At 46.3% G+C, this 14,260-nt stretch overlaps 1 protein-coding gene across 1 annotated transcript in view; it reads right to left on the bottom strand.

The window, feature by feature from the left end:
* LOC119434136 (elongation of very long chain fatty acids protein AAEL008004) overlaps positions 1 to 14,260 on the bottom strand; it is a 52,247-nt gene that overhangs the window by 20,699 nt on the left and 17,288 nt on the right. The gene's annotated exons all lie outside the window — the stretch shown is intronic.

Raw genomic sequence — 14,260 nt, 5'->3', positions numbered from 1 at the left:
GTAATGCGGTAGAGTACAATTAGGCGGGTAGTTCCGAGAAGAAAGAGATATCTTCCAACGCGTTAACGTTCCTGCCTGCGCAAGCACAACTTACTCCGCGATGACCTTTCCCTCTTTTTATGCGTTGACGGCCCCCGCAGGGGCACTTCCTTATCGTTCCTCTGTGCTGTAGGTGAAGACGTCTTTAGAAGACGATTGCGGGCTGTTGTCTGGTGCGCGGTTCGCAGGTGAACGCCGACGCGTTTATGCACATAGTTGTAGCATTTCGCGCGTGCTTGAGAACTGTGCAGACGTTAACAGTATGAGAGTGACATGCCGAGTTTTTTTTTTTTCTTTTTTTTTTAAGCAACGTTTACTCGTGATGCCTGGATTCGAACGTACCCGAGGTGTTGATATGTGACGAGTAACTTTCCAAGTTGAATATTCGGTCAAATCTGAATACCGTAATTCGTGTTAACCACTACGGCCGCATTTTTCGATGGGGTAGGGCCGCAGATTCGGTGAGATACAGAAAGTTGCATGCTAGCTATTACTAAGCGAACCGCCATCCGACTGAAATCGGCACAAGTTGTGCATAAATGAACTGTCTAACGTAAACACTGAACAGACAGTACTAGGCTGTGGCTTTGACACGAGCATAAAAAATGAATTAAATAGACACACACCAGGACCAATGCATCAGCACGCTCAATCAACAAAATTTCTGACATCAGGTGACAGAATCACACGCCTCCAACAACGAACCCACCAAAGTCACGTTTCCTTTTTTTTTTGGTTATTAATAGAAGATATTTAGGAATTATTGGGGCCTTTAAACGGCGCCGGTTGCACTTCTTTCACATAAAATGCCAGATACTGAAAATGCAAGAACAAGAAACTGGACAGAAAAAGAAAGGAAAGAAGCTTCCGGAATAACACAATCGCACAAGACGCTCAAACGTAAGTCCTATTTCGACCCTTAACGATAAAAAAAATACAAATTACTGCGACTACTAAAGACATCGAACATAGAGCGTTGTGCATCAGTCTTTCTGCAATCGCATAGCCGTGTTGCTCACGTGATTGCGTATGAGTGAGAGAATACGTATCGCGCAACGCGATATTTGATATTTCGTAATTGCGGACGGGATTCGAGCTAGCAGAAACGTAAGCTCGGCAGAATCTCGCGTTATAGAGACATCGCAGAAGCCGCCTAATTAATCGGCCGTTTTTCTATATTACTTTTTTCTTCTATTCCTTTTTTCTTTCTTTGTTATTTTTTTTGGGGGGGGGGGATTTTACCGTCGGCTCACTTTTATAAATTAAGTTTATTCCTCCTCAGGCATACTTGGCACGGTTGCATAGGCCATGACAAAGAAGGCTTGCGCTGGCGATCTTTATTTTTATGTATTTATTTATTTATTAGTACGTTTTAGCGTGCCGTTAACCTCGTACCGTAGTTAACATTTTTCGGCACCGCGGAAAAATGAAGCGCTATTAAGTGTTGGCTGGATAATCAATGCACTTCGCCACCAATCTTTATTATTATATTTTATCCAGTTCGTATTCCTCGTACAAGATTTTTTTCTTAATTTATAGATCTTTATTACTGTTCCACTTCAGTTACGCATTTGGGACATGCGCAACGCCAATAATTAGGGAGTAAATTAGTGCTAATTAGCTGACGTGCAACCTGCGATTTGTCTGGAAGTGTTGTCCGTCTATTCAAGTATGATTCGGTCGATATGACATAATTTCGCTATATACTGAAGTTAATAATAATAATAATAATAATAATAATAATAATAATAATAATAATAATAATAATAATAATAATAATAATAATAATAATAAAATTTTGTATACAAGGTTCCACGATCGGAACCGGAAGCAGACCAAGATGAAGTAGTATAACAAGACTGTTCTGGAAGAGAAGAGGTATATTCTAGGCACTATAGAAGAGGGAGACAGCAGACAGGAATCGAATAAGGGCGACTAAGGGTGTGTTTCAACTTCCAATTGAAGTTTAGCATCGAAGACAGTTTACCTCGACGGCTAAGAAAACATCTTCCAGCCAATAAAAGAACGTGCTTGGAAGACGTCTCTGCGACTTGACGCCACCTCGCGTCGTCTGTTGCCACGTGTGTTATGAAACGCACACATGACGACCAGTAAGCGTTTCCGGCTTCGAAATTTCTTCCGGCGTATGCGGCTTGCAATAGCATAGCCTTAGAGATCTGCTTCTGTCTCACAGAGGCAACCGTCGCTGAGGCGTGGATTTGGCCGCCAGGTGCGCGAACCTACACTCTAAAAACAGTTTACCTCATTTTGGCCGTATCTTTGCCACACGACGATAATCGTCATCTGTCTTGGTTGCGTTTCATTCATTAAAAATTCTACTCTCGCTACTTTCCTGTCAAGAATGCTACGCCACGCTACTGGAAGTACTGGGCGCGCAGCGTTGATAAAAGGAGATAGACGCAAGATAGATGGCGGTTACCTTTCTTGGACAAAAGATACGCTATAAGGGGTGTAAATTGTTTTTAGGGTTATATATCCCAAACACAACGTAGCTTGTGTTTCGAGGCAGCCTTCGCACTAAACCGCTAATCGTTGTGAAAGCAAAACAGCTTTAAACAAAAGTGTGGCAAGGTTGCGACAGAAACAAAAGTGGGAGTATCCACTCGGCGAGCCGTGAGCCAAGTCTAAAATCCACGCACCAGGGATGGTGGCTTAGAAACAGATCTCGAAGGCTATACTTTTGCGGACTGCATGTGCCGGAAGTAATTGTGAAGCCAGAAATACGTCATGGCCGCCACGTTTTAGACGTCACGTATTCGCAGGTAGTGCACACAATTTTCAGCGATGCAAGAACGCTAGTTGCGAAATAATACACAACATTTCGCCCTGTACAACAATGGTTCTGGAATAGTGTTGGTTTTACGATAGAAAGGGCTTTGGCCTAATCAAACAAAAGGAAATGCTGCGCAGAATAATAGACTAAGGCACAGAGCCGAGTTTTTCAAAATGACTGAATGTTTAACTCGCGTCATCTTTGTTGAGAAAAATAAAAGAATAATTTGTTGATTGTTGCCGTATAATTTATTCCATGAACGAGAAATTTATTTTAAAAGGATAGCTGCGGAGTTGGTATAGTACATCTATTGCGCAAACTTGGAAACTTGAAAGGTAAAATTAGGAGCACGTTAAAAAAAAAAAGTATTTAAAATATTTATTTTCCTTTTGATCTCAATTATCTCACTTTTTTTTTTCAGCATGAAACAATTTTTCGCTTTGGACTTTCAAGCCGACAACGATCAGTCAACCCATTCACTCATTCGAGCTTTCGACACGATGTAGAAACAAGTACAAGATTCTGGTTTTGTATTCATCATCATAATGTTTTTCTTTATTTCTTTTTTTTTCAGATGGCAAGAAATATTGGATTATGATTGACAAACTGCCCGAACTCGCAAAGCTACAAAGGTGAGTTGATCCTCGTTTGCTATGCAATACAAATGGGACGCAGTTGTTCGACAGTCTTGTATCGATTAAGCGACTGACTAAAGAAAATGGTAGTAGCAGAAGTAAATGTTTTATATGCCGGACTCCAAGCGAGAGTCGGACCCCCGGGAAGATTTCAAAAAGGAAAACGAAACCTTGCTACCACGTGATAATTTTGGGCGCCAAACCATGTTATTCAGCTTCCGGTTCCCTGCATTAGCGAAAACATCTTGAAGTGCTAACGCCGAAGGAGCCTTTTTGTCCTTTGTCAAGCTCTCCATGCTTTTTACAATATCGGATGAAACATTTTGATAACGGCCCCATGGCGGTCACTTAGTCGACAAGTTCCGTTTGGCCTGTCACTACAAGTTTCTCAGTTGTTGTGTCTCGCGTTCTTGTGGGGGCTTGCGAATAGGGATTTTTGAGACCGAATCGAATAGTGCCGGAATCCGATAGAATATCGAATACTTTCCCAATAGTTTTTGAATAATGAATAGCCGTTATCACCGTTAATATAAACCGGTGTTCACGTCCCAGTATTCTTAAAGTGGGCAAGTTTCTGTCATTACGTAGTACGTTATGAAGCGTTGTTTATTAAAAGCACGAATGGTGCATTACGAAGAAACAATTAGTTTCTTCGCATGCACAGTGCTCTTCAGAGAGTGCGAATGATCGCTGTACAGGCTGTAAATTATGGCTGGCTACCTAAGTGACGTAGCCTGCTCCACTACAAGTTCTCGTGTTTTACGTCTATACTATGGCCGCTGGAGTGATAATTTACCGTACTATCGCTCCAATTTTATGTTTATTTGGGCGCAGTTGTCGTTTTGAAGTTTCCCCTTGTCATTACTCGTGTTCTGTTCAGTGTATCTGCGTTATAATATATAGTGCAGCAGATCTTAGACTGCTGTCTATAATTATATAACGTGAAGCTTTCCTTAGCTCCCTTCACTCCCATTTCAACATAGCTTGCGAATGATGTCGTGTCGTGCATAAGTGTAAAAATTGCATGAGATTAAACTTGTTACCTTTCGTGTGCATGAACAGTGCATGAGGTTAAACGCTGCATAGGATGAAAGTAAACGTAATTGTACGCGACGCCGTTGGATGTACAGGATTTAATTAACAGCTCCAATAAGGCTTCGCGTCGCTTATATTCCAATATGTGCGTTTGATTTGCCTAATTTCTTGATCTTTGTAAATAGTTCCACACTGCGGAGCACTGTGTGTTATCAGAAGTCGTAGAGCCCATGTATAGCCATGTACAGGAACACTGATAAATTAGACTTGTGAAGCTGTAGCATATATAGTGCATCGAGGTACATTTTCCTTACGATGTGTACAGCATACGCTGCGCTGTCAGTAGAATTAAAGCGCGCCGGGGTGTTTAGTAGTGTTCATCGATCGCTGGCGTATTAATGATTTTTTCTCTTTTTTTCTCTAAGCATACAGAACAAGCAGTTGCCGGAAACATCTCGCCGTGTAGATTTAATGCTGACAATGCTGTCGAGTTGTTATCGGCACTCTGTATAAAGATGGCGTTTACAAAACTACCGTGGCAGTTGCACCGTTTTATCGCTAGTACCTCAAGCTGTCGGATTTAATTATACTCTCATGAAATTCTTCGAGAAGGCTGCCAGATGACGTAGAGAGAATGAAATCAGCAGGAGCGTGCGCAGAATCTTAAAAAAAAGGTCGCGTTCGGCTTCTTATTCCGCTCACGTGGCTTCTGCCGATCAACCGGCTAGCAAATTATTGCGACTAAAGCATTTATTATTAAAAAAAAAGAGAGAGAAAAAAAAACACGATAGAAGCTAGGTCAGCGGATAAGTCGATGACTAGTTCGTGGTTCTAGCGGCGAGAAAGATCGGAAGGATCACATGTCTCTGAACCTTTTTTGCGCGTGCAGGGAATCACGATGGGTGTGCGTGCATAGCCTCCGTGATCTGGAGTTGTGCCTATTTCGGAGGCCATAGTGTATGTGTCACGGACTTACTGGAGGACTGGAATTTGTTGTCCCTGTAAATTAGTAGTCCTTCGTAGAGACATCGCGTGGGTGGGGAAAATCACTCACTCACGAACACGGTCCTCCACTATAACCCACTGATGTGTACAGACAGACGCGCTTGTTCACTATAACACCTCACTGTCGTATACCCAAAGTGTGCTCGCTGGCCCACTCACTCGCTTACCCATTCACTCTTTAGACCGTTCACTCGCTTTCACTCGTTCACTCACTAATTCATGTGACGCACGGAGTAAAATAGGGCTTGCTCGCGCGCTCACTCGCTAATCCACTCACTCATTGATTGCACGTTCGCTCGCTCGCTCGCGCGCTCGCGCGCTCGCTCACTCACTCACTCACTCACTCACTCACTCAGTCCAGTGACGAACGAAGCAAAGTTATCGCGCGGTGACGGTAGCGGCGAAACGGTCTTTTTCGGCTCCGTTTTTCTGAGAGACGCTTCCTGAGAGCGGCATGGTTCGCACGTTTCCGTGAGTCCTTCCGCGCTACTTCCTCCAAACCGGTGGTGGGGGAGAGGAAGTGAAAGAGGGAGAGAACGAAAAAGAAAGAAAAAGATGAGAACTTGAGAAGCGTGTGTAGCCGTCGCTGTCGTTGTCTTCGGCTGTGCTGGTCGGATTCGGCGTGGCACGGCGACCTCGGGCGACCCCGAAAAAAAAAAAGAAAAAAAAGAAAGAAACGGCGCAGCGGTGCTCGCTGTGACGCTGCATGCTGCGCGCGCCGTGCCGTCTGGCAAACGCCGGGACTAGAGTACACTCTACCGGGACGACACACTAACCCTTACGACGAACGGCGGTTGCTGCTTTGCTACGCGCGCTGCCTGCGACGAGCCGTTGCCACTGGCAACGCGACGACGACGCCGACACGGTGCGCGTTCGTATCGCTAATTGCGTGCAGCTCTGTGAATCCTGGGGAAACGTACGGTGGCCCCATGTAGTGCCGAGTCCTTCGTGTACGCAGTGAAATGAAACGTAATGAATGAATGAGCGATGGAACGGTAGTAAGTAGGAGAAAGAAAAGAATAGGCGAGAAAGTGACATAAATGAGCCGTTCTCCGCACAGCTGGCTTGAACGAAGGCTGACGTTCGCAAGGGTGTGACTGTAACCTGCGAATAACGCGACAACGTTTGAACACTAATATCGGGAACCCTTCCTACTCTACCATAGGTCTGAGTGTCGCTATACGGCCTTCCCGGCATAATGCGCGCGCTAGGGCTTTTTATTAGGGGGGTCAAACTATTTTGCAAAACCCCTCATGCCCCCCCCCCCCCCCCCCGCCCGCCTGCCGGGAGGGGTCATGGCCCTCCTGCCAACCTGTGTGCGCACGCCCATGCTTCCTGTGTATACGAGTCGACGAATCTGTGCTTGCTCATTAAACTATGTCATACGAACTATGTCATAAGCAGCTGCGAACGGCGCTCCATTCCCCGGGTAAAGAAACAGATCGAAAGATGTGAAACCAATGTGACTTCTCCTAATTTTAAATAAGTGTCCGGGTGAGTGCGAATGTTTAGTGAGGCATAGCATTCACCCGTGGTTCCCCATGCATTGCGCTGGGCCTGCCCGGAATAATTTTTCACTTTTTATTTATTTATTTATTTTCAGCCAGTCACAGGCGAAGAGGCCGAGTAATTCCACTAACTCGACAATGGCAGTAAAATAAACGCCACCAGGCAGGTACCATTCGATCATTACGTGCACGTCATTATTTTTCAGTATATGCCAATAATTAAGCACACAGCAACAGCAGCAGCAGCAAGTAGAAATGAAAGTGGGAAAATTCAATGAGAAGAGCAGGCACATTATTAATTGAACGCCGAATATTAAAGAACGCTATATTTGGACCCTACAGCACAATGGCTTGTTGACGATGTATTTGCTTACGAAAGAGAATATCTTAAGCGGCATTGTTGTGTGTTTCTCGAGAATCAGACGAGCAGTTGTGTTTTCACGCTGACAGTCGCAAGACGTCTATTCCTGCGTCTCCGTCTGTTTTTTTTTTCTTTTTTTTTATTCTCCGTCTGTTCTTGCTAGCAGACGACAGCAGCCGCAGCTGTCTTATATTTCAGATAACTCGCTGTTTTGATTCACGCACGCCGCGGAGCGCGCTTCAACGATGTTGCGCGCCATCATATACAAGGCTAACCAAACCCACCAGTGACAATATAAACGAATGTATACCTAATTCAACAGGTGTGGTTGATTTTTTTTTTTTTTTTTTTGCTATTTTGTCCAAGTATGCGTTCGGGGGATGAATCGATTTGCTTTCCAGCGCAGGCTTTTTAATAGGAAGCATTACTTTGGGGTCGATCCGCCGATGTCATGGTGTTACGTCGCTGAGCTCGAGGTGCCAGGTTCGATCACGGACGCGGCGGCCCCGTTTCTTTCGGGACCCGAAATGCAAGACACACTCAAGCAGACGAGAGGAAAGTAACAACGGTGCACTACATTGTACGGCAGGCGTTGACAAATCCTGACTGGGAGCTTGCCACTAGTGTACAGTCGTTGCATTCTACCGGTGCTAACATATGGGGCCGAAACTTGGAGGTTATGACAAGGAAGCTCGAGAACAAGTTAACGACCGCGCAAGGAGCGATGGAAGGATGGATGTTAGGCCTAACGTTAGGAGCCATGAAGAGAGCGGTGTGGATCAGAGAGCAAATGGGAATAGCCGAGATTCTAGTTGACATTAAGAGAGAGAAAAAAAAAGGGGGGGGGGGAGCTGGGCAGGCCATGTAATGCGTAGGGCATATAACCATAATAGAGTTACAGAATGGGTGCCTATAGGGAAGGGAAGTGCAGTGGAGGACGGCAGAAAATCAGGCGAGTTGATGAAATTAGGAAATGTGCAGGCGCCGGTTGGAATCAGCTAGCGCAAGACAGGGGTAATTGGAGATCGCAGGGAGAGGCCTTCGTCCCGCAGTGGACATAAAAATAGACTGATGATGATAGTTATGATTATGAATATATTGTAAGTTTTTTTTTATTCTTCCAAAACCGTACATTGCCTTATAGGGGGTGTTGAGCATTTCACTCCCTATTGTTCCAGTTATCGCAACATTGAGCGTGAACCTCACGGACCCCATCAGCATCGTCTCTCCTGCCGCCTTGGACGTACATTGTGCATCTCGAGTAGTTCGCGTTCGCTATGCCAGCGTATAGCCGGGGCCAGCTGTGTATGCCTCCATGCATGCAAAACAGGCCTTGTCAGAAGACGCGGCCAAGGCTGCAGGCGCAGCTGTGTGACTCTGTCGTACGAGGAAAGGAGGGTGGCGTAGGAGGAGGATAAGCTGCGGGCGAGCGTAACGACCCACGAGGCAAGGATGAACCGTTAGACAAAAGGAGTCAGTTGCGAGCGTCTCGGAGTAATCTCTGCAGCTGTTTGCCATTGTTAGAGATGGATACGGCAGCCACTTCGCAGATGCTAAAAGGGTTCTCTCTCAAGAGGAAGGTGCTGCAGCATACTGTTGGCCGGCTGGGTGGGTGAAATGAGCGCGCGCGTGCTGAAGGAAGTGTTGCTACCGAATCGTCTTGATGAACCAAGGGAGGCGTTGGTGTTTCAAAGCTATACGCGCTTGGGCTGGCACCGACCAGGTGTGCTATGGGGAGTATTCACGTGACCTAACGTACACCACTTAGTTGCCCTGTTCACAGATTCCACTGTACTTCAACTGGACTAAACTATCTAGTGTAATGATGCACTATACTGGGGGATAGATTTCCTGTCATGAATCTCCTTCTACCTAGTGTATTTCTGCAAAACTCGCTTCACTCGACGATTACAAGGCAGTACGAACAACGACGGCACGAGAAGAGATGTCACGGGACTGAACACCGAATTTCAACCAGAGTTTATGAATATTTTGTTAGGGATTAGAACTGAGAGATTATTTTCTAGTGCAGTATCGCACCGACTTGAGAAAAAGAAACGGACACAACTCGATGCACACACAAGCGTGCTGTTTGTTTTGGATCAAGTTTCTGCACTAAGAACGAGAAAATATGTCGTAACAACAATAAAGGGGATGATGAGACTGAGCCCTTGCAACTGGGAGCCTTTTCGAAACAAATCGGTCCAAACTGTCACCTATACTGGCATTTTCAAGTACAACCGTACCCATTTTAATCGTCAGGATAAAGCGGGCGCGAGTGAGATTAAGCGTAATTAAAGTGAACAGATTGGCATACGAAGAATCGGGGTGAAGCCAATTTTCAGGCTTCTCGCAGAACGACCGGGCGCATAGACAGCTTCCAGTTTGTGCGGAGCAGTTCAGGAAAAAAAAAAAATAATAAAGCACGCGTTCGTTCTGAAGCAGTAGCGGCCGTATGTCAAATATCATACGTGTGAAGAGAAAACTGTGTGATATGTATACGTCCGTTTCCCCTCCCCCTCCAAAACTCCTCTGTCCAGCTGAACACAGGGGTAAATATTTTATTTTCTTTTTCTAAACCCCACAATAACAAATGTCCAGCTGAACACATCAGCTGGCGTCGATAGGTAGCTGGGAAGGTGGCGTTGTGAATGTGTTCGCGCTTTTTGAATGACAGTAAGAATTCGCTTTTTTCCGGGTGTACGCCGTAGCGTTCCGCAATTGTCAAAAAAAAAAAAAAAAAAGGGGGGGGGGGGGGGGCGCTGTCACGGTAGTGACGGGAGCGCGATGCCATCACTCCTTTTGACATTTCTCTTTGTTTTCTTTTTTTTTTTCTACTGCACTGCGCTCAGATGCCATGTTCCATCCTTCTTTTTTGTTTAGTCGATGTTCGCTCAGAGGGAGCGGTTCGGCTTCGTCACGGACGCGCGGCGGTGAGATAACATTTGCGAAGTTCCGCATTCGGTTGGCTTGCAACACGCAACATTTGGCGCTTTGCCCGCAATATTTGTGGGGCGTAGAAATGAAACGGTATATATATAACTCGCCCGTCGCAAATCTTCGCGCGTCGCCGTCGACATCACGACATCATGGTATAGTATATGCCTCCGCAACGGAAGGCAGCAATCCCCACTGCTTTTCAGGTCTGCTTCATGCTCTATGTAGGCACCGTGCATCGGCCAGATGGCGCTGCGGCACCGCTTTTTACGTCAAAGACAGATGATTGAATACAAAACACGGAAAAGAAGAAGCCACGGAGTTTTACATAGGCGGCTGGCTTGAGAACAAGGGCGTCTATACAAGTACGAATATTCGCAACTCGGATGATACTTGTGAGTGCTGTAGAAAACATCCGTAGGCGACTCGGCATGCTGCATATACTGTGTTGGAATGCGAAGATATCCAAACAGTAAGAAAGCAGGGAAGGTCCACCTTCCCGAAGCGCTTGGTTTCAAAACTGATGCAAGCGCTAACTGGTCAGAGGTCAAGATCAGCGAAGCCAACGTCATCACCGGTGCAGGGTTCACCATTTCAGAGTCTGCTTCCAGGTGTTGGGTTGGCCGCATAGACGGCAGGGAGACGATTCGAACATTGGAAAAAAAAATAATAAGATAGCAGGGCATACATGGGACAGTGATTGTCACAGGCATACAAGTAGATAAATTTACGAGGTGAAACAGAGGTCAGGCAGAGTGCTAGATTACGAAATTGTGACGCGTAAGCTCACACAGGTTAGGTAACTCCATATGTCACTGATCCGACACCGATTTGAAACCGTTACAAATTATCATCATCATCAGAAACACCACGACCACCATCATCATAATCATCATTTGTCACCCACATCGTAGCCACCCACCAAGGGTTGCGAAGAAAATGCGACGACGCACCAAACGCTGAGAGGCATACGCCACGCTTCATCGCTCGTCTCAGCTCACGCCCGTTCGCGATATTTTAGCGCTGTACTATGCCCAGTCATATGTACAGACCACGTGCTCTTCGACATTTGCAGATCTCGGTCAATCTTGCCTCGCGATAAACGATCGGAGGTGATTGCTGTCATTGGCTGGATTTGAAAACTTCCCACATTACAACACACCTATAGTTTCGCGGCTTCAGGAACGCATAACCACTACGTTATCGACTTTCATCTGAAGGTTAAGTGGGCAACCTTATCCAACAACTCAGCGCCTGATGCTGATACCAGCGTCTGATACATGCCAATTTTAACAGCCTTCATGCCGTCAGCGCGGCGACATCGGCAACAACGCGGCAACAACACGTCGGCGCTGACAACTAGCTTCGCAATCGCCAGTCCTGGCTCAGAACTTCCGCGCTTCCGTCGTGTCAGTGCCATATCGTCGACCACCTTATCCGGAGATCACGCCTGTGTAGCACCATTTCGTTGAAGCCGATTACGAAAACTGGGACTCGGCGGGTTCGTGAATCTTCGAAAGTGTGTTGCAGTGTACGCGTTCGAGGTGACTTTTAATTCATACAGTATATAGTTACGACAGCTTGCACGGCGTCAGTGAAACAAGGGCGTGGTGAGAAAGCAAATACGCAACTGCTACTTTCAGGTGAGTTTGTGAAGGCACGGTATATAATTCAGTACGGTTGTCATTTGTGCATGTTACAGACCGGCAGGCGTGTAAACACGACCACAAGAAGGAAAGAACTGGACATTACGAACGCCGTATGTCGCCGTTTGTGTTGTTTTGTTCATCGATAGATAGCGCTTGACAAAAACGGCAAGAAAGAAATCAGGAGGGAAAATCTGTATGATAACGCAGGGGACAGCTGCTTTGCTATTTTAGGCCCGAGCTGGCTGCTTGAGGGCAAGAACATACCGGAGCTAATATGCGCCACAGATGAGGCATGTGTGTGCGGCAAGAAAATCTTACGACTCGACGCATCGAAAAAGAAATACGACTCGACGCATCGCAATGGAATGCCAAGATTTACCCAGCGAGACCCGTATGGAGTGTCCATCTTCCAAAAGCGTTGGGACTCAAAGAAGATGGAAGGATTAACTGGTGAGCAGTCGAAATACGTAAGAGTTGATTAAAGTATTATTGGAAGAAAAGCAGGGAAGAGATTGATACAACCGGAGTCATTGCAAGTGTAGGTAATGGTATACAGTATAGCGACAGAAGTTTTTATGCACGAAAGTTAAGATCGAGATCAGATGGGCAATAGGCTAGATGGCAATAAATGTAGTAAAACCTGAATAACTCAAGCAGGCTAGGTGACTATTTGTCGCCGCCGCGTTTCAAACGAGATGCCAATAAACATCATCATCGCCATCCTCAATTACTTCCATGTGCACGCCGGCCTTTCAGAAACAACAAACCCTGCCAACTTGCTCAATTTTCGGTAGTTCTGTAACAGGTGTCACACGGGCACTTTACATCACGATTGAGCCCGCGATCTGGCTTGATCGCGATCGAAAGTGCGTCGTGTGCACACTCGCATATGTGTCATTTATTCGCTGCTATAGTAGTGAATGGCAAGCCTGTGGTGCTTGCCGGAGAACGCAACAGTGCAGTTGTTATTGAGGTGTTAACCTTCTACGAAACGTTTATTTCGTCAGAAGTCGTTCTACTAATAGCTTATAGGAGCGTGCTGCTATAGGCTGTTTTAATTCATACTGGTAGAGTTTAACGATGGTATATACTTTCGCACGAGGACGACACAAGGACACACGACGGGCGCCTCATTATTATTGCGATTCAGTTATGTGGACACTCCAAGCGAATTTTTGCCGGCGACGTCGCCGTGAGGTTCCTTATATATTTAGGCATATATATGCTATCTGCCATGCCATTCTATAATATGACGTGCAGTTTATGCGGGTTATTTGCCGCTCCATTCTATCACTATAGTTATTCATACCATATACATGTTATGTTTTACTATGTTGAAAACTGCGCTTCTTAGTTTTTCGTCAACTCCTTATGAGAAAGAAGCAGTGCGTTCCTAACCCGCTGCGGTGGCCCAGTGGCTATATATGACGCTGCACTGCTGAGCGCGACGTTGAAGGTTCGATTCCCGACCGCGGCGACCGCATTTCGATGGGGGCGAAAAACAAGTACGCTCGTGTGCTCAGGGGTTAAAATAATTAATCGACACTCCGCATGGTAAAAAAATATGAGTGTAAAAGACAATTGAAACTGTACTACTATTACAACTACTACTACAACCACCCAGACATGCGGTCAAAGCGGCCTACACAGAACTATAGCGTGTCCCGCGGTAGGCGCTCGAGCCAGGCTGTTTCCCGGGTCATTGGCAGAGCGTCCGAAATTGCTGCGGTCGGGGGGCGATGATCAGCGCGCTGTGTAGGCATCGTTAAACGCTTCGCGGTGGCGCGCAAACCACTCGACGTCCCTGCGCCGGCGTTTGCGCTTCGGCGCGTCCGCGTTCATACGCGCATCAAAGTTCGCGCGCCCCGACGCCACGTACGGAGACCGTGACCCGGAAAAGTCCGCTCGCCGTCGTTCCCCGCTCGAACGCGTGCGCTTCCCCAATTGAGTGCCCGCGTACGTTGTACGTTCTCGTCGTGCGGCAAGTTGCGTGCAGTACTATGTACGGCCTCCGAGATTAAGCGGTGTCCGCCGCTCGATCCGATCTCTGAGGCCATGCACTTCGCGCGTAGTTTTTTTTCTTCCTTTTTTTTTTTTTTTTGCTAAAACTTCTAGAGGGAACGCTAGCGCTGCTGCCATCATTCAGCTACCGCGAGAATTATGGGAAGTATTCCCGGATTTGTGCGTTATTCGTGCTTGTGGTTTCCGACGAGTTCTTACGGCTTTTTGTTACTACGCTTCTTTATCCGGCTTTGTTGGCCCAAATTTCGAAGGCATTCTTTATTCTTCTTAATGCG

Source organism: Dermacentor silvarum, chromosome 11 (assembly GCF_013339745.2).
Source record: "Dermacentor silvarum isolate Dsil-2018 chromosome 11, BIME_Dsil_1.4, whole genome shotgun sequence".
NCBI classification, from domain to species: domain Eukaryota; kingdom Metazoa; phylum Arthropoda; class Arachnida; order Ixodida; family Ixodidae; genus Dermacentor; species Dermacentor silvarum.
The sequence above is the reverse complement of the archived record's forward strand: the minus strand, read 5'-3'. Positions and strand labels throughout refer to the sequence as shown.